Source organism: Thamnophis elegans, chromosome 2 (assembly GCF_009769535.1).
Source record: "Thamnophis elegans isolate rThaEle1 chromosome 2, rThaEle1.pri, whole genome shotgun sequence".
NCBI classification, from domain to species: Eukaryota; Metazoa; Chordata; class Lepidosauria; order Squamata; family Colubridae; genus Thamnophis; species Thamnophis elegans.
The window spans coordinates 130831925-130851363 of NC_045542.1; positions in this window are offsets into that span (position 1 = coordinate 130831925).

Sequence of the window (19439 nt, forward strand, 5' to 3'; positions counted from 1 at the left end):
GCTCGCCCGGTTGCCCCTTGGAAGGAGATTTTCTATGGACTTTATTGTTGAGCTCCCTGAGAGCCAGGGCATACCGTCATCTGGGTGGTCACTGATTTGTTTTCCAAGCAAGTTCATTTCGTGCCTTGTCACAAACTTCCTTCCGCCAAGCATTGGCTAAACTGTTCATTCGCACATCTACCGTTTGCATGGGGTGCCCAGACCGTATTATCTCCGATCGTGGGGTCCAATTCACATCTAATTTTGGAAGGAGTTTCTCAAACGCATTGGCTCCGCCCAGGGCCTTAGCTCCGCCTACCATCCTCAGACTAACGGCGGCTGTGAATGTACTAATTCCGTCCTTGAGCAATATTTGCGTTGTTTCATCAATTATCAACAAGGACGATGGGTTGACTTGTTACCACATGCTGAGGTGGCCTACAACAACTCGGTTCACTCCAGCACGGGGTTCACCCCTTTTCGGGTCGTTTACGGCCAAGATTTTGTTCCTATTCCGAATTGCCTACTGACCAACCACAAGTCCCTTCGGTTGCGGACTGGAGTGAGCGTCTCAGTCGCATCTGGCCTCTGACTCTTTCCACTTTGGACGCTGCTCATAAAGCCATAAGAAGCAAGCGATTAAAAACGCTCTCAGCCCTATGAATACCGTCCTGGGGATTTGGTGTATTTGTCCACTAAATTCTTGCACACTACGCAGAAGTCGAAGAAATTGGGACCCAGATATGTTGGCCCTTTCCCTATTGTGAAAGTCATCAATCCTGTTTCTGTTCGTTTACAATTGCCCAAACACCTCAACCGTATCCACCCGGTGTTCCACATCAACCTCATCAAGCCTGTTCGGGTTTCCCACTTACGCCCCCCCGTTGAACCTCGCCTGCTCCGTTGCTGATTGATGGGGAACATCATTTTGAAGTTCGTGACATTCTTGATTCCCGCAGGCACCGTAATCGCATCCAATACCTGGTGGCTTGGAAGCACTTCCCCCCCTCCCACACGGAATGGGTGGATAAATCACACGTTCGTGCTCCCCGTCTGCTACAGAAATTTTATGCTGCTTATCCCGACAAACCTTGATTTTTTTTCTTCTTCCCCTCCCTCTTCTTGTGTGTGTTGTCGTTTGTCTATTTTGTTTCTGTTTCTTCCAGGCCTAACAGCCTTTTTCCGGGGGACGGCCGGGATGTCAGCTTCTGCCTTGCTGTTGCTTCAGCTGCCATGAAATGGGAAGGGGGGGGTTGGTATTTGGGAGGGGTTAATTGATGTGCTGGAGGAAGGTTCTAGGATGTACCAGTCGTTGGGATTGCGCATGCCTATGTGTTTCCCGCCTGCATCAACGGCCTAGACATTCATCGTTCGGCCTGTCTTTTTGAAGTTATCTCACACCTGACACTTGAAGGACTTATGATTGGACTGGAGCTATGATCCTAAGGGGGGGGGGGAATGGGCTATTCTATATATCAATTGCTTTCGCGCCTAATTAAGTAGACTTTGCTTCGCAACTGCTCGCTTACCATTTATAATTAGTAAAAGTACTTTTGATTTCCAATCCATGGAATCTCTTAGTCTTCTTTCCTAATTATGGAGTGGAGTGATGCCTGACACAGTGTATCAACTTTTTAGAATAGTACACAACCACAGAAAAAGGAGAAAGAGTGAAGTCCCCAAAACAAGCCAATGATGTCTATTTTCAGGATCCACAACAGACTGTTATTGGGGATGGGAAGGGAGAAGGAAATAAAACAAGTGAATGGGATGACATTCCCATTCTCTTAGGGAGTTGTCTAGCTACTTGGAACACTAACCAAGAGCACTCACAATTATAGACCTGTCTTTCAATCGGAGCAGATGTTATGACAATGTTTTGTGACCTATGTGAGTTAAATGACTGCCTTAACAACTCATTAATTTTACAGAAAAGACCAATAACGTGATCTTTATACTTCTGAGTCAGCCCTAAACAATCAGCTCCAATTAAGGCCTAAAGCAGTTTCCGTATAACAATCCCTTCATTTTGCACAAAATGCTGTCGGATGATGGCTGTGTGTTTTTTTTTAAAAAAATTTTTTTTTTTATTGTTAGGAAAATGAGATACAAAGGAAAACAGAGATAATTGGATACATTGGATACTAACAGTTAAATAACAGAAAAAGTAACTAAGCATAAATAAAACAAATTAAAACAACATGAAAACATTTTCTAGTAACGCATTATTGATTTGATTTTGATTTGATTTTATTAACATTTGTAGGCCGCCCTTTTCCCTGAGGGGACTCAGGGCGGCTCACATAAAATCAGGGAGGGGAAGTACAAACAGTAACATAGACACATATAATAAAAGTAATAAGCAACATACATTCATCATTCGGGAGGGGCGGCTATCCTTGTCCCCAGGCCTAACGGGCTAGCCAGTTCTTGAGGGCTGTGCGGAAGGCCTGGACGGTGGTGAGGGTACGAATCTCCGCAGGGAGTTCGTTCCAAAGGGTCGGGGCAACTACTGAGAAGGCCCTCCTCCTTGTAGTTGCCAGCCGGCACTGGCTGGCTGATGGAATACGGAGGAGGCCCAATCTGTGTGATCTAATTGGTCGCAGGGAGGTGATTGGCAGGAGGCGGTCTCTCAAGTATCCAGATCCACTACCATGCAGGGCTTTATGAGTGACTAATAGCACCTTGAAGCGCATCCGGAGATCGACAGGTAGCCAGCGCAGCTCGCGGAGGATAGGTGTTATGTGGGTGAACCGCGGTGCACCCACAATCACTCGCGCGGCCGCGTTCTGTACCAACTGAAGTCGCCGGATGCTCCTCAAGGGCAGCCCCATGTAGAGCACATTGCAGTATTCCAGCCTAGAGGTCACAAGGGCCCGAGTGACTGTTGTGAGTGCCTCCCGATTCAGGTAGGGTCGCAACTGGCGCACCAGGCGAACCTGGGCGAATGCCCCCCTAGTCACAGCCGTCAGGTGCTGGTCAAACGATAGCTGTGGATCTAGGAGGACTCCCAAGTTGCGAACCCTCTCTGAGGGTATAAAATTGACCCCCCAGCCTGAGTGATGGAATATTGGTCGAATCTTTGGGAGGGAAAACACAACAGCCACTCGGTCTTTTCTGGGTTGAGCACAAGCTTGTTAACCCTCATCCAGTCCCTAACGGCCTCAAGGCCTCGGTTCATCACGTCTGCCGCTTCATTGAGTTGGCACGGGGCGGACAGATACAACTGGGTATCGTCCGCATATTGATGGTATCTGATCCCGTGCCTACGGATGATCTCTCCCAGCGGTTTCATGTAGATGTTGAATAGTAGGGGGGATAAGACCGAGCCCTGAGGCACCCCATATGTTAGGGGCCTAGGGGACCCTTCTCTTCATTTATTTCCCCTGCCACTGACCTTAGCCAAGGTGTTTATACTTTACATTCAACATTAAAAATATTGCTAGTAACCATTTAATTATTTCATCTATTATTTTTATAGGTCTCATAAATTTCTTCTTGAAAACCATATTCCGAATGTTTTAAATGTCCTACTGTGTAATCTATAGTATATACTGGAGCCATTCTTGCTTAAATTTGGTTAGTGTTCTGTTGTGGATATGCTGTATTACAGTAAATAGTGGTTTTTTTCCCCCACTTGTGTTTTCGGAATAATACCTAATAAGAATAGTTGTAGTTTTATGGAACGGAACAAGACTCTTTACCCAAAGTCCCACTGAATATGTTATTTAGTTTGGTAATGAAATGGTCAGGAACTAAACAGGAAGTTGGAGAACAACCACTGCTAAAGGTTGTCATTTTAGTTTTAGTATATGATGTACTGTATTTTGTATAGTACTTAGAGGATTTTTTACACAACCACCAATATGGTGAAATCTCTCTTTATTACAGCATTTTCAATACTTATTGTTATATGATTGTATATCATATAATGGATGGAGTTACCTATAAGCACTACATGAGATGGACACCTATATAAATGTAATAAATAAATGTCAATCAATCTGTGAAACATTTAACATGCATTCCCCTTGGGATAGAATCATAGAATATCAGATTTGGAAGGGACCTTGGAGGTTTTCTAGTCCAACCTGCTGCTTGAAAAGAGACCCTATACCATTCCGGGCAAATGCTTGTCCAATCTCTTCTTTAAAGACTCCAATAGTGGAGCACCCACAATTTCTGGAGGCAAGCGTTCCATTGATTAATGTTCTCACTGTCAAGAAATTTTTTCATTAATTCTAGGTTGGAGCTCTTTTTGTTAAACTTCTATCCATTTCTTCTTCTTACACTCAGGTGCATTGGCTGTGATTGCGATTGAACCAAGTATTACTATTTTATACCTGTGTATTTGATTTTTCTTGTCAATGGGTACGACCTTACTTTTCCTACTACTGAATTGCATTTTATTTGATGGGGTCCAATGTTCAAGTCTGTCAAGCTCTTTTGAATCTTTTACAGGGTTAGTTATTACACCACAGACACAGACACACACTAGCATAGTGTTGCCTGGAAATTTAATGAAATCCCCTTTTATGCCCTCGTATAATCATTTATGATGATGTTGAAGAGTACCGGGCCTAAGACAGACCCTTGAGGTACCCCACTGCATGCTTCCCTTCATTTAGATGTGGTTTTATTACAGACTACACATTGAGTGTGGTTGATCATCACACACAGTACAAAAACGATGTTTTTCAAATCTTAACAATACAACAGCCATGGTGAATTCTACTAATTGTTATAATAACAACTTGCAACTAAAATTAAAGAAAAAGTATTAAAAATAAAATGAAAACAATTAAAATTAGGTTCAAAAATATTTGTTTTTAAGATTTTTGAATGACACAAAGTTCAGTAGAGGGCAACAGTACAGGTTCCAAAGACCTCCAGACCAGTGGTGGGTGGGTTCTGGCTCCCGTCGCAATCAGTACACTGCGCACGGGGATGGCCAGCCTCGTCGGGCACATGTGCTGCGCCCACATGCACGTGCTACCACCCTGCGACACCCAGCTGCTCAGTGGAGGTTGCGCAGGTGCTTCAAATACAGGTAAGAAATGCAGGCAGGTGGGCCAAATGAGCCACTGTACCTATATGGTGGCTGCTGCTCACACTACTAATGGTACGGCATACCGGGCCTTACCACCTGGAACCCACCACTGCTTCAGACTAGATAGATGGTTTGGCTCTGAGCTATTGCAAGATAGACCTCTGAGTAATGTAATGGTTTCTCTTTAAATGGCCATAATAATCGGAAGGGTGGTGCAGAAGATTACACAGAAGTTGGTACTTTCTAAAGATATACTGTATATATTTTTCCTTTTACATTATGGGAATCTTGGTTTTGAACTGTCACCACCCCTCTGAACAGATTATACTCAGTAACCTAGAGAAATTTGTCATTCTGAAGCAATAAAGCCAATCCTCAACATACATTGGGCAGTCTTAGCATATTGCTAGTTTTTACTAACTGCTCTTTCCTCTATAGGAATTCAAGAATCATCACATATATCATGCTATATCTGAGATTCTAATAATTCTGTAAAACAGGGGTCTTACCTTATATAGCATTTATGAACAAGTAAAATTTAAGATTGAAAATAAAATAAATACTTTGGTATATACTATGACAAATACAATTATAGGTTACTTCAAATAACTATTTTAAAATATGGAATGAAATATTTTTTTAAAAGATATGTCAAGATGGGACAAATTACAATTGTCACCATTGGGTAGAATTTCTGTGATTAAGATGAATGTTTTACCTGGAATGTTATTTTTGTTTCAGACATGCCTGTTTTGACAACTGATGTATCATTTAAACAATGGCAGAAGGATACATCTAAATTTATATGGCAGAGGAAAAAATATGAGTTACATATAAGGTACCATAAGATGAAAAGGAAAGTGGAGGATTGGGTCTACCAGATTTGAAATTATATTTAGCTATCTGCTGTTTAATTTGATGAAAGAATGGGTATTGTTGAGAAATAGATAGCTATGGAAGTAAAAGGGCATGAACTGAGATTTGGGTGGCATGGATAGTTATGGCTGGCTAAAGCTATGTGTAAGTTTAAAAATCACACATGTCCAATGGGCTGTTCTTAGTGTATGGAATACATATAAACATAGGTTTTGACTTAAAACCTATTTGTGTATTTCAACACAGTAAGCATTTTATAATATGAAATGATCAATGGCTAACTTACCATGGTGTATTACATTTTTCCAGGAAGATTGTAAAATAAAATCAAGAGACAGATTTGACATAGAAAGATATCCCAAGCAAAAGTTTTCTTATGTACAATTATCAGAAAGATTTAAAATGGATAACAAATTTTTTTGGTACTGAACAATGTAAGACTGAATTTGAAACAGAATTATGTACTAAAGATAAATATGTTATTGCTAAAATATAAAAACTATGTTGAAATAAGAACAACTGAAGAATGTATGATAAAATGGGTTAAAATTTTAGTTACAATATGCAAATGGCACAATTAGAAAATATATGACTGAAAGAACTTAAATTCACTTTATGTTCTAACTTCGATGGTAAGTTTTATAACATGCTGCGTTGCTGTTATTTGTCACCAGAGAAATTGTGTAAATTGTATAAAAGTATTTTGTACCTTTACTAGAAATGTGAACATGAAGGGACATTTTATTATGCTTGGTGGACATAAAAAAACCTCAAAACAGTTTGGATACAAATACATACTTTAATTCATAGATTTTGAAGATTAAAGTACTACTGAAACCAGAAACTTTTCTTTTGGGACTAATAGACAATAACTAGGAAAAAAAGGCAAAGTCCCAAAGTCACCCAGCCGGTTTTCTTGCCTAAGGCAATACTAGAACTCATAGACTCCAGATTTTAGCTCAATGTCCTAACACTAGACCAAACTATGAATCTGAGCATTCTGATTCATTAGTGATTTTCTTATCATAAGAGGATAGGAGTATTTTTAAAACTGAAGAGTTGGGATCAGCTTTAGATTAAACTGATATATTTGTAAATATATAAACATACATATAATGTATGTATAGACACTTAAAGTAAAGGATCCCCTCGTACATAGGTGCTAGTTGTTACTGACTCTAGGGGGTGGTGTTATCTCTGCTTCAAAGCGAACAGCCAATGCTGTCCAAAGATGTCTCTGTGGTCATGTGGCAGCATGACTAAATGTTGAAGGCGCACATAACACTGTTACCTTCCCTACCAAAGGTGGTTCCTATTTTTTCTACTTGCAATTTTTACCTACTTTCGAACTGCTAAGGTAGGCAGAAGCTGGGACAAGTAATGGGAGCTCACTCTGTTACATGGTGCTAGGGATGCAAACCACCGAACTGCCAACCTTTCTGATCAACAAGCTCAGTGTCTTAGCACTGAGCCACCGCCGTCCCCCTTACTCTCCCCCTTATTGGGATTCAGGCAGGTTCTTTTCTGCAGCATTGAGAAATGAGGTGGGAAATATGAAAAACTGGCCATTCAAGGTATTGCCCAGGTTGCTCACCACTATCCCCAAGAAATAGATTGAACCCTCCCTCCATACACCAGTTTGATTGCCCCACTGAAAATGTAGATGAGCAGTTGATGCTTTCTCCTGATAAGTAAGTCAGAATCCTAAAGGAGAAAACTGGACCCCCTCACACTTCATGTCTCAGCCCAATTTGCTACACAAAATCCAAATATTAGAAAATTATGGGAATTACAATCCCAATGCCAATTCTAAAAATCATCAATTTGGGCAGGTTACTGTGGAATTATAGGCCCATTTATATTTTAAAACACTTTTCTGAGAAAGGTTTGTTGAGGTTACATGATGCACAATTTCTGTTTGATCAAGTATCTCTTTTACGTGCATAGTTATGAGAACCTACGGTACTTTTCCTCACAGGAATGTCTAAAGTAGTCCTGTGACTTAACTGTGCCAGAAAGTTTTGTTTTGCTTATTCTAACACGCTGTTCTTTGTTTTCCAAGCACAGCATGTTCTGCAAATTTTAAGTATGTAGCTTTGCTTTATAGTATATAACCTCATTGCTCTCTTGATTACTAGGTCATTCTTTGAAAATGGAAGATAACTGGACTCATCCATCTCCAAGATAAAAGCTGTAGTAATTTTGTTGTTCTAGAGCAAAATATATTGTGCTACAATTTCTCTCTCTCTCTCTGTCTCTCTGCCTCTCTTCTCTGACTGTGTGTCTCTCTCCCTCCCCCCTCTGCTCTAGTTTTCAATGCTATAGTTTCTTGAATCAGCTACAGAAATAAGTGAGTAATAATCCTATCAGGAATAGCAAAAATCACATCGAAAAGGAAAGATGATAATTTCATAAATTAAAATTTGAAACAAGTCCTACACAATTTTGTGTTCTAAACACTGTGTGTCGTGTGACACATTAAGGCATAAATTGTTTATTTGGTTTTGTTTTAACGTGAATATTGTCACTGTGATTGTAAGTAAAGAGTTTGTGCAAATCCTCTCTGTGTTGGGTTATTTTATAAACCATGGCTTTTACTGCAATACACAAATATAGATCAGGATATTTAACCAAAGAGCAGAGTCAGTCTCTATCCATCCATCCATCCATCCATCCATCCATCCATCCATCCATCCATCCATCTATCTATCTATCTATCTATCTATCTATCTATATCTATCTATCTTATTTGCTTTTGCTTTTGCTTTTGCTTTTTTTGACTCCTAGAGACTGCTTGGACAAAACTCCCTGAAGTTTTCTTGGCAAGATTTCCAGAAGTGGTTTGCCTTTACTTCCTTCTCAGGCCTGAAAGAAAGTGACTGGCCCAAGGTCACCCAGCAGACTTTAGACTTAAGGCAGGACTGGAATTCACAATCTCCCACATTTCTAGCCAGATGCCTTGATCACTACACCAAGTAGTTCTATAGGAATATAGAGTTCTATTGGAATACAGATTTATAAAAGTACGATACAGCTTTCACCCAAATAGAATTTTCAGAGATTACTTACAGAAGAATGTAAAATGAGATATTCCATTAGACTTGGGTTGAGATGGCGATGCAGAAGGTTGCATGTATATGAACTCCATCTGCTAATTTTAAATTTTTATTTATAAATATTGAATAGGAGCTTTTTAATTGGATTTAATTGAGGCACACAGCGTCAGGAACAGCTGTGGTTTGTCTGTGACAAGCTAACTTTACTGCAAAGAAGTCTGGTATGTCGAAACAAAGAATGTAAAACTGAAGATGGAATCCAAACGTTTTATCTTCCAAATAATACAAAAGTTAAAAAAACCCTCAAAAGACTAAATAACCCTCCAAAAAAAAGTCCCCGTAATCCTTAAAAATTAAAGCAAATATGTTACATATATTAATGTGTTTCAGAGTTAAGTCCCGTCCAACTCCCACAAACAATATATGTTCTGATCATTCAAATAAATTTAAATTTAAATATAATTTATAAATAAGAAATGGAAAGCAACTTCCTATGAAGCAAATCTCTACCCTGTTAAGCATAATCTCTGCTTTGAAGAATGGCTAATGATCATTCCTTGAACATAAAATGGTGGGTGATGGCAGCTCAGAAATTGAATGCAAAGCAGAGGAGGTGGGTAAAAAAATGTATCAGTAGGTCTTCTTGTAAGAAATGAGATTGGTTATGCCTAGTAGGGCAGCCCTTTTGTAAAAGTTATGCAAAAGTCTGTATGGTGAGGTCCTTGGTGTTTTCTTAATTTAGCTGTTTCCATTGCAGACCTTTTGTTATCCAACTAGGTAACAAAATCAGTACAAGCATACTAACTCCACAGTTGAACCCTGAGCTACAGATATATTCTTCTATTAAAAGCCTATGGTATAGTAGGATTTCAAAATTTCAGCTACACCCACTGATTTCCAAAAGTTGAAACTTTTGTCTTACATTTACTGTTAATCCCAATGCTTTGGAATGTGATTTTTTTTTTTTTGCTTTTCAAAGAACTTTAGAATCATATGTCTTTCCAATACAACCTACTTCTGATCTTTATTATATTCGACCACATATTGTTTGATATACTTGGAGATCACTGCAGCTGCAGTTATCAAAGAAGGGATAAAATGCAGATGAACAAATCTGGCTGTCAGAAAAGTTGAGAAAAGACAAAACTGAAAAACCAGACAGTTATATTCTTCGAAAATCTTGCTAATAGCCACAAGCTAAAATCAAGTATTTGTTTATTTGTTTGTATAATTGACTATTGATTATTAAAAACAGGAGTGATGGTGGGAGTTCTAATTTTAAACATTTGGTGATACTGATTGGTTTTCTACCATACTACCATGTTTTCCCGAAAGTAAGACAGGGACTTATTTTCTTTTGACCCCCGAATAAGCATTTGGCCTTATTTTTGGGAGGTTTTATTATTTTTGAGGTACAGGAGGCTGCGAGCATGGTCACTCATGGCTGCTGCTGTTGTAGCAATATTTCAGGGAGGGCTTATTTCAGGGGCGGGCTTATTTAGCACGGTTCCACCACAAAACTGCAAAGCCCTTATCCGCGCCAACATAAGTGCGGAGGGCAAATCGCGCCATTCGAGGCGCTAAGTAAAAACGCGACCCTACCATGATGACATAATCGCGGAGGGCAAATCCGCGCCTTCCGAAGCACTCAGCACCCTAAACCTAACCCTAAACCTAACCCTAAACTTAACCCTAAACCTAACCCTAAATCTAACCCTAAACCTAACCCTAAACCTAAACCTAACCCTAACCTAACCTAACCTAACCCTAAAGCAAACCCCTAAACCTAATCCTAACCCTTACCTTAATTTAAATCAGCTTTCTGCCACCGCGCTGTTTTAAAGCGCCCTTCCGTCGCCGTGCTGTTGTTGCGGCGGTGATGACGCGTGCTGATGACGTCATGGCTTTAGCGATGCAGTTTTATCACCGCTATTTTGACGATGCCGCGGTTTGTCGTGCCACGTTTTAGCACATGCAAACAGAGTACCTCCACAGTTCTTCATGTTAGGGCTTTTCTCCATAACATGTGTCAGTTCTAAAACAATCTTACTTTATAAAAGGGCATTTTTTTTTACCTTTCAGACTGCAAGGTTGTTTCTGGCATCCCCTTGTTATTTATTTTAATTCCATGCACTGGTAATACATGATCTGGAACTACTCAGTCATCCAGTAGCTATGCTAGCAGTTTTTACAGCCTTGTAAAAGGAAATGAAGAATCTAAGTCTTTTCCTTCTCCTTGACTATCGTTTTTTTCCACTGGAGCAGAAGAACAGAAACATATGATGGCACAATTGTGATCAGTGCCACCTTGTTTACTTCTGGGAAGTCCTACTCATTTCTACCCCTTTACATCTCCCTGAGAAACTATGAAGGGATGGAATCATAGATAGCCACTGAATGCCTAGAGCATCTCTATTTTGTCCCCTCTAGGTGTTTTTTTCAACTGTCTGAGGTAGTGACATTAACTCTGAACATACCCCAGCTATTTAAATTAAATTTGACGGATGGGTCCATTGACTTACTTTTTATGTTCATCCAAAATACTATCTTCCCCATTTTACAGTTATATGTCATACAGAAAGGCTAAAGGATCCAAAAAATGCCAGACCTACAAGAACAGAGCAATTTATTTATCATTAAAACAACGTACACAGTGAAGGGGGGGGGGGAAGCAAACAAGCAATTCTTTTTCCTGTGTGCAATTATTTCAATATTAAATTAGGTTTATTAAGGTCTTTGTTTTACAAGGGTAACAATATATGAGCAACAAATCAGCTTACATATACACAAGGACCGTGGTGGATACAGATTGTAGGACAAGGTAAGAAGACTGATAATTCACTTGTATTAAATTTTGATAGGGCTTGCTTGACAAACCTGTTGTGTGATTCCCGCCAACTATTGCTTATTCAGCCAACTATGTTTAGAACAATTTATGGTTTAGCAGGACCTACAGGATTAAAGGGACACGGTGGCTCAATGGCTAAGACACTGAATTATCAATCAGAAAGGTTGGCAGTTTGGCAGTTCCAATCCCTAGCGCCATGTAACGGAGTGAGCTCCCATTACTTGTCCCAGCTTCTGCCAACCAAGCGGTTCAAAAGCATGTAAAAATGCAAGTAGAAAAATAGGAAATACCTTTGGTGGGAAGGTAAGCGTTCCATGTGCCTTCAGCATTTAGTTATGCCGGCACATTACCACAGAGATGTCTTCGGACAGCATTGGCTGTTCGGCTTTGAAGCAGAGATGAACACCACACCTAGAGTCAGTAACAACTAGCACCTATGTACGAGGGGATCCTTTACTTTAAGTGTCTATGCATACATTTATATGTATGTTTATATATTTACAAATATATCAGTTTAATATAAAGCTCATCCCAACTCTTCACTTTTAAAAATACTACTATCCTCTATGAAACAGAGGTGGAGCACTGACCCCTAGAGTCGGGAACGACTAGCACATATGTGCAAGGGAAATCTTTACCTTTACCTGCAGGATTAAAAAGGTCTTTGACTACCAACATCTCTACTCCAAAATATTAGCATTTTTTGTTTCGCCCAATTGCCTGGATGAGTTATGGTCCACACAAAAATGCTGAAGCTGAACAGCCAATCCTATTTCCAAAACTTTCACTTGATGTGTGTAATATTTTATACTGCAACAAAGCCAATGTTTAGAACTGTTAGAACAGAAAAGCCCCTCTGCTTGTTTCCTTTTCATCACAAGCAACTCATCACAACTAAAAGTCCACTTAGCCAGCCGAGCCACTAGGCACACAGAAACATGTGAACACATGTTTCTGTGTGCCTAGTGGCTCGGCTGGCTAAGTGGACTTTTGCTCTGGATTCCCCTTCCACTGGGTTCCTTTGCCCTTGAAATCACATTTTAATCAGTGTTTATTTTCCTTTTGCATTTTTTTGCTTCTAGTTATCATTGCCTCAGAGGTCCTTCTCAGATCCATTTATTATTTTCCATTTATCCTGTTGCAGCAATCTATAAGCTGTCTTGGTGTCGATTCACACTGAGAGCCCGACTGTCCTACAAATTGTTCAGGGCTCAAAGGCCACTGTAGTTTTCCTTGGTTGCTAGCATCACAATGGCTGGGGGAGGAGTCAGAGTTCTTTGTTGTTTCTATGGATTATAATCAATAAGGCCCATTAGTGAGACAACTACATACATCACTAAACTTTGACCTATGCTCCCTAGAGCAGTCTCAAGGTGCTCATTCAAGCACTGGCGACATCCAGGCTGCAATATTGCAAACTCAATAGGAAAGAGATCACAAATTTGCATTAGAGTGCCTTTACCATCTGCACTCTCACTCAGTCTAAATAGTGGATCCAGCTCTGGCTTGTGCGTTCCATAATTTAATGCTATGAATCCTTACAATGGAAATACTGGTTGAATCACGTCTAATTATTATCTACTTATTTATAGTATTAAAAGACAGCAATTAGCTCCCTGAATTAAGCCAACACCCATCTAGCCAATAATCTGTACTGAAGAATGGTAGTCTCTGCGCATGCAAAAACTGAAATGGCAGGGATGGTTTTTACCCTGTCTTAAGGCTACAGGATCTAAGTTGTTAAAATCTGTAGAGAAAAGCAAAGACATACAAAATAATTCTTGCTGCTATCAAGTTGTTGTCCAAAGTTTGGCAACCCAGATAGTTTGACAATAAGGCATCCTATGCCTGGACACAACATTCTTCTGGCTAATAACTCTTGAAAGATCCTTTCTCCATGAGCTTGTAACATAATCGAACCTTCTATGTGTGAATGGGTTATTGTTCCCATGATATTTAACAACTGCATAAAACTGCCAAATGGATATTTGGAGTGGGTCAAGTGAGTTGAACTGGTTTAACAATGGAGAAGACGCTTAAGTGCGCTTTCCTCATCCTGGTGTTTTCTGCAATATGCTCCCTGGGACCAGAGATGGGATTTGGCTGAACCGGTAGTAACTTGGCGGCCTGGATCGCTGAATTGGCAATAACCCAGGCCTGCCACACCCCCGAACCTGTTCTCCTCCGGCGACGCCATTTGATTTTCGGTTCTGTGCAATAAATTTTGTGTGCCGAACCAGCAGTAATGCTGGCAGCAACCCACCCCTGCCTGGGAGGCTACTAGCTGTAGTACCATTATTTCTGATTGGAGAAGTCTGACAAATATTAATACTGAGTGTCATACACTTTAATAGCAACATTTTATTTCACTTAAAAACAGACTGCAATGTGTATCCATAATTGTTTTAGGTTAAACAAGACTGTAAGTGACATTGGTGAAGCATTGGTAAAGTTTTGTATTTAAAAGATATAATAGGTTGGTAAAACTAAATTAATGAATATGGATGAATGTCGACACACTCACAAATGCACTTCTAATGATTTAAATCTACCAAACCAGAGCAATAACACATTAAAAAGACAATGTAGTTTATGGAAAAATTATTTCAAGTAACGTTAAAAATTTATATGAGTGTCATAAATACTGAGATATTGACAGGTTTTAAAATCTTTTATAACTCAGCTGTTATTATTTATAATAGTTTCCATTTTTGAAGATAGGAACAAAGCCTGGGATTTTTTTTAAAAAAAAAAAGGCCGCCAAGAAAAAAATTATTCTAGGCAGTTAGAAAATGTTTTACATTCAATAAAATGTCCCCCTAATCAGTGATGGCGAACCTATGACACGTGTGTCAGTGCTGACACACATAGCCATTTGGGGTGACACGCACAGGATTTCATGCGATTCATCCTCGGCTCCTGCACGGCCGCCGAGGATGAAAGAATCTGTGCTGGAGGAACGGGGGGGGGGATGGGACGTATGATCTCCCCCGCCCACACTCACTTACTGTATCGCCGCCGCCCCTTTCTGAGCGCAGGGGCTGCTGGTAAGGAGTGCGTGCCGTGCGCACACACGTCATCAGCGCGGCGAGGGAGGACCGCAGGAGAGGATCGTGGGAACAGTGCGCGCCTCTCTCCAGTCAGGCCGGCACAGAGAGTCTACTCCTGCGACTGTCGGTTACGACCGCACCACAGCAGGGAACAGCGGAGTGCCAACGGGAACTGTGAGCGCCATTAGCAGCAACTATTGGGGTGCCATGGACTTGTAATTGCCCACAATAACTGAGATAAGTGAGGGGGAGGTAGTTTTGTAGTTTAAACTATAAATTACGCAAAATTATGTTTTTGTCAAAGTGACACACAACGCGAGTTATGCTCGATTTTTTGCCGATTTTTGACACACCACGCCAAAAAGGTTGCCCATCACTGCCCTAAATAGATGGTTGAGTGATATGTAAATATATGTCTGACTACATATTACTGGGCTACTGGGCTGTATAAAAGAGGAACACACAAGCAATAAGGAAGTCATGAACTGTTCTGCAATTCCACAAATAATAGCTTATATTTCTTACTAATAAAGGAGAATATTTGTAGCTCAAGGTTGAAATGAAGGGTCCTTGTACTCTCTGAGCTTGCTTGTTTTCTTGCAAATGTTTTATTACTCAAACTAGGTAACATCATGAATCCTAGTCCTATGATGACTAGCACTGATGATGTTACCTAGTTTTAGGATAATGAAACATTTGCAAGAAAACAAGCAAGCTCAGAGATCACCAAGGATCCCTATATTTCTTACTATTTGTGCAAACATGGTGGTTAATTTCTCCTTATTTCTAAGTTGGTTCTCTCCTTGATGAGCTTCTATCTGTTGCTTCTTGTCCTGCCTTCAGGTACTTTGGAGAATAGCTTGACCCCATCGTTTTTGTGGCAGCCCCTTAGAAGTTGGAAGGCTGCTCTCAGGTCACCTCTAATCCTTCTTTTCATTAAACTGGACATACATACCCAATTCCTTCAACTGCTGTTTATATGTTTTAGCCACTAGTCCCCTAAGGATCTCTGTTGCTTTTTTTCTGCACTCTGTCTAGAATCTCAAGAGCTTTTTTATATTGTGGTGACCAAAACTGGATGCAATATTCCAAATGTGGTCTTACCAAGGCATTATTAAAGTGATATTAACACTTCACGTGATCCAGGGGTGGGTTCTGGCAGGCACTACTGCTGGTTTGCTTGTGTGTGTGCTTCGCACGCGTGAACCATTGATGCGCACTGCACGCACATGTGCAGTGCAATTAAAACTGTTCTGCGCATGTGCAGAACTGAAAAACAAGATGGCAGCGCCACCGGCGCCACCTGGGGAACCGGTTCGGGGGTGTTGCAGACTTGGGTCACTGCCGGTTCGAGACCCAGGCCCCCAAACCACTACCAATTTGGCTGAACCGGTCCGAACTGGTAGGAACCCACCACTGATGTGATCATGATTTTATCCTTCTATTAGTGCAGCCTAGGACTGTGTTGGCTTTTTTGGCAGCTGCAGCACACTGCTGGCTCACATGTACATGATTGTCCACTAGGACTCCAAGATCCCTCTCACAGTTACTGCTATTGAGCTAGGTACCACCTATACTGTACTTGTGCATTTGGTTTTTCTTGCCTAAGTATAGAACTTTACTTTTCTCATTATTGCATTTCATTTTGTTAGATAGGGCCCAGTGTTCAGGTCTGTCAAGTTCCTTCTGTGTTTTAAGCCTATCTTCTGGAGTGTTGGTTATTCCTGGAGATGTATAGTGATTGTATTGGCTCTTCCTGGGGGCGGGTATAGGAATATATCCTGTTAGATCTCTCAGCAGTCTTCTGTACCAGCAACCATGGTATTCCTCTGAAATGAGTGCAGTTGGGGATATCAAGATGAGCCATTGATGCCATTAAAGTCTGAACTAGTCTTTGGAGACTGTAATAACCTGGATGTGACAAAACAAATTCAGATTAAATCCTGCTGAGATAGAACTACTTGTCTTCAACAGATATCATGGCAATCTTGTAACATCTGCTTCAGTAGTTATTCTGGATGGTGTAAAATTCCCATCAAATTCACTTAAAATTTGGGAGTTCTCCTGGATTACAGCTCCTTCTTAAACAGCAAGTGGAAGTGTGGCCAGGGAATCCTTTGCTCAACTTCAGCTAGTATACCTCTGATGAATCTCTGTGGACCAAGAGCTCTAGCAACAGTAACTCAGATTATGACCATCACCCTAATGTAAAACTTGTTGAAGAATAAGAAGATAACATTAATAATCAACATACACAATAGGAACTATAAAGAGAAAATAAAGGAAAACCTAGCCCTGAGAAAGAGGAAGGCATGATAAATAAGTTCAGAAATATTCTGCCTTATTGCCGTTTGGCATATATCAGTAAAGTAGCATTCCTGAAATTTTTGCTCTGTCAGTTTTCCTAACTGGCCTAACTCTGGGGGCTAACATTTACTCTTGATGCATTAATCATGTTTGAGAGGGTAACATTTTTTTTAAAGTTGCTGCATTGGTTGCCATTAGGCTACTGGAACCAATTCAAAATGCTCACTATCACTTTTAAAGCCCTTTATAGTACAGCACCAGTATATATCAGATGAAATCTTGACAAACTCAGATCTTCCCAGCCACCCTGGCCATTTGGAGAGGACCTGTTGTGGGTTTTCTCCTCGTGAGGTTTGTGAGTTGAAGGGCAAGCAACAGGCCTTCACAGTGGTAATGCTACTTAATGAAACACTCTCCTCCCAGAGAAAAGATGACCTCAACTTTACAACTATTTTTACAATAGGTGACGGTGGGCTTTTGGCCCTTAGATTATTTACGAGTTTTTAGTGTATGAGGCAGGAGGTTTTATAGTAACCAGCCCAGAAGCGATTAGCATTGGGATCAGTGGTGGGTTCCGGATACCGTTGCAATCGGTACAGTGCAACGGGGTCAGCCATCCACCACATGCATGTGCGCAGCACGTGTGCAGGGGTCCCATGCGTACTTATTGCCTGCGATGCTCCAGCTGCTCAGCAGAGCGTGACACAGGCACTGTAGGCTCCGTGCATGTGTGTAGAAGCCCCGATTGGCTCAAATACTGGCAAGGAGGAGGGGTGAGGGGTGGGCCCTCCGGAGCACCGTACTGGAACAGTACCTGGTGCTCCCAGCAGACACCAGTACACCCAGGGTGTATCGGTCATATCGTACCATTGTTTGGGATGTGCTTTAAACATTGAATGAATGATGAATGAATAAACAAAAACATACCCTTTTCTTTAGAAAACTTTAGTTTAATTCTGAAAAACTCTCTTCTCTTGAGGGACAGTGATTTCCAGAAATAAGAGGTGCAACCTGAAGAGCCATAGAATTTACACCAGATATCTCTGAACATAAGGGTTATCACCAACAGACTGTGTTTTCATGATGTTACTCATAATTTATTGAATTATTACAGCTCTTGGGTTTGTTCAACCTATAGTACAGTAATCATGTCCTAGATCTGAGAGAGGTCACTTTGACTCACCTTGATGAAATGTGTTGCCTCTTCCACCTGTTTGAAGTACCAGAGGATACACTGGAAGAGGCAGCAGAAGAGATCAAAGCAGGACAAAGCAAGGTGGATGGGTGCTTTATTTCACTTTTTTGGAGAAACTAGGTCCTATTGCTTTATAAGAGGGTGCACAATATGTGGTCCAAGTGATGTTGTTTACACAAAAGTAATTCCTATTGTATATTATTTACATTTATTCTCAGATAGATATGCATATGATTCAACCTTAAATTCTATTTCTATTAATAGATCCAATCTTAATGTTATCTCAGATGTAAATCCCTTTGAATGTATTGATAAACATGCATGCCTGGATTTTATTATTAATTTCAATCAATTTCTGTTGGGTGGGCTGATATCTTATACACAACCATGTTTTGTTTTAAACCAAAATTGTTAAATAATCCATCAGATCTTAATTATCATTTACAAACCAAAATGGCTAGATTCAGATGTCCTACTAAGTCAGTTCCAAAGGGACCACAGTTAATAGCATTTAATAAATCAGATGTCTATCTTTTTCTATTCAGACAAGGCATAAAGAATGTTCACAACAAAATGGCTGAACATCTTGGATGCTCTTTTTAAGGAAGAGAGTAAAAGTACTTTTGATTCCTAGAGACTATATGGACAAAGCTGTGCCATTTTCTTGGCAACAGAATGATGAGGGTTTGCTATTGCCTTCTTTTAGGGTGGTTTTTTCCCCCCAACTCTTCCCAGTCTAGCCTCCAGAAGGGCTACATTTAGATTGCAAAAATCCAGGAAAACCCTTACTATTAGCTGCTAACTAGTGGCTGCCTGGATTTTGCAGCCTGGGTATGGTAGCCATAGGCTAATGTGTGAGCTTTTTTGATTGATTGCAATTCAAGTATTAGTTAGTCCCTAGTTAGATCTATCTGCTAAGCTCAGAGAAGGTCAGCCAGATGCTACTTACCATCTGTTTAAATTAAAGAAAAGGGGAGGGACGTAATCTTGTTCCAGAAGTAATGTATTGCACAGCCTGAAAGCTGTTTAGTCCTCCATATTTCAGATAAAGAAGTATTTGAAATAAGGAAGGGGGACT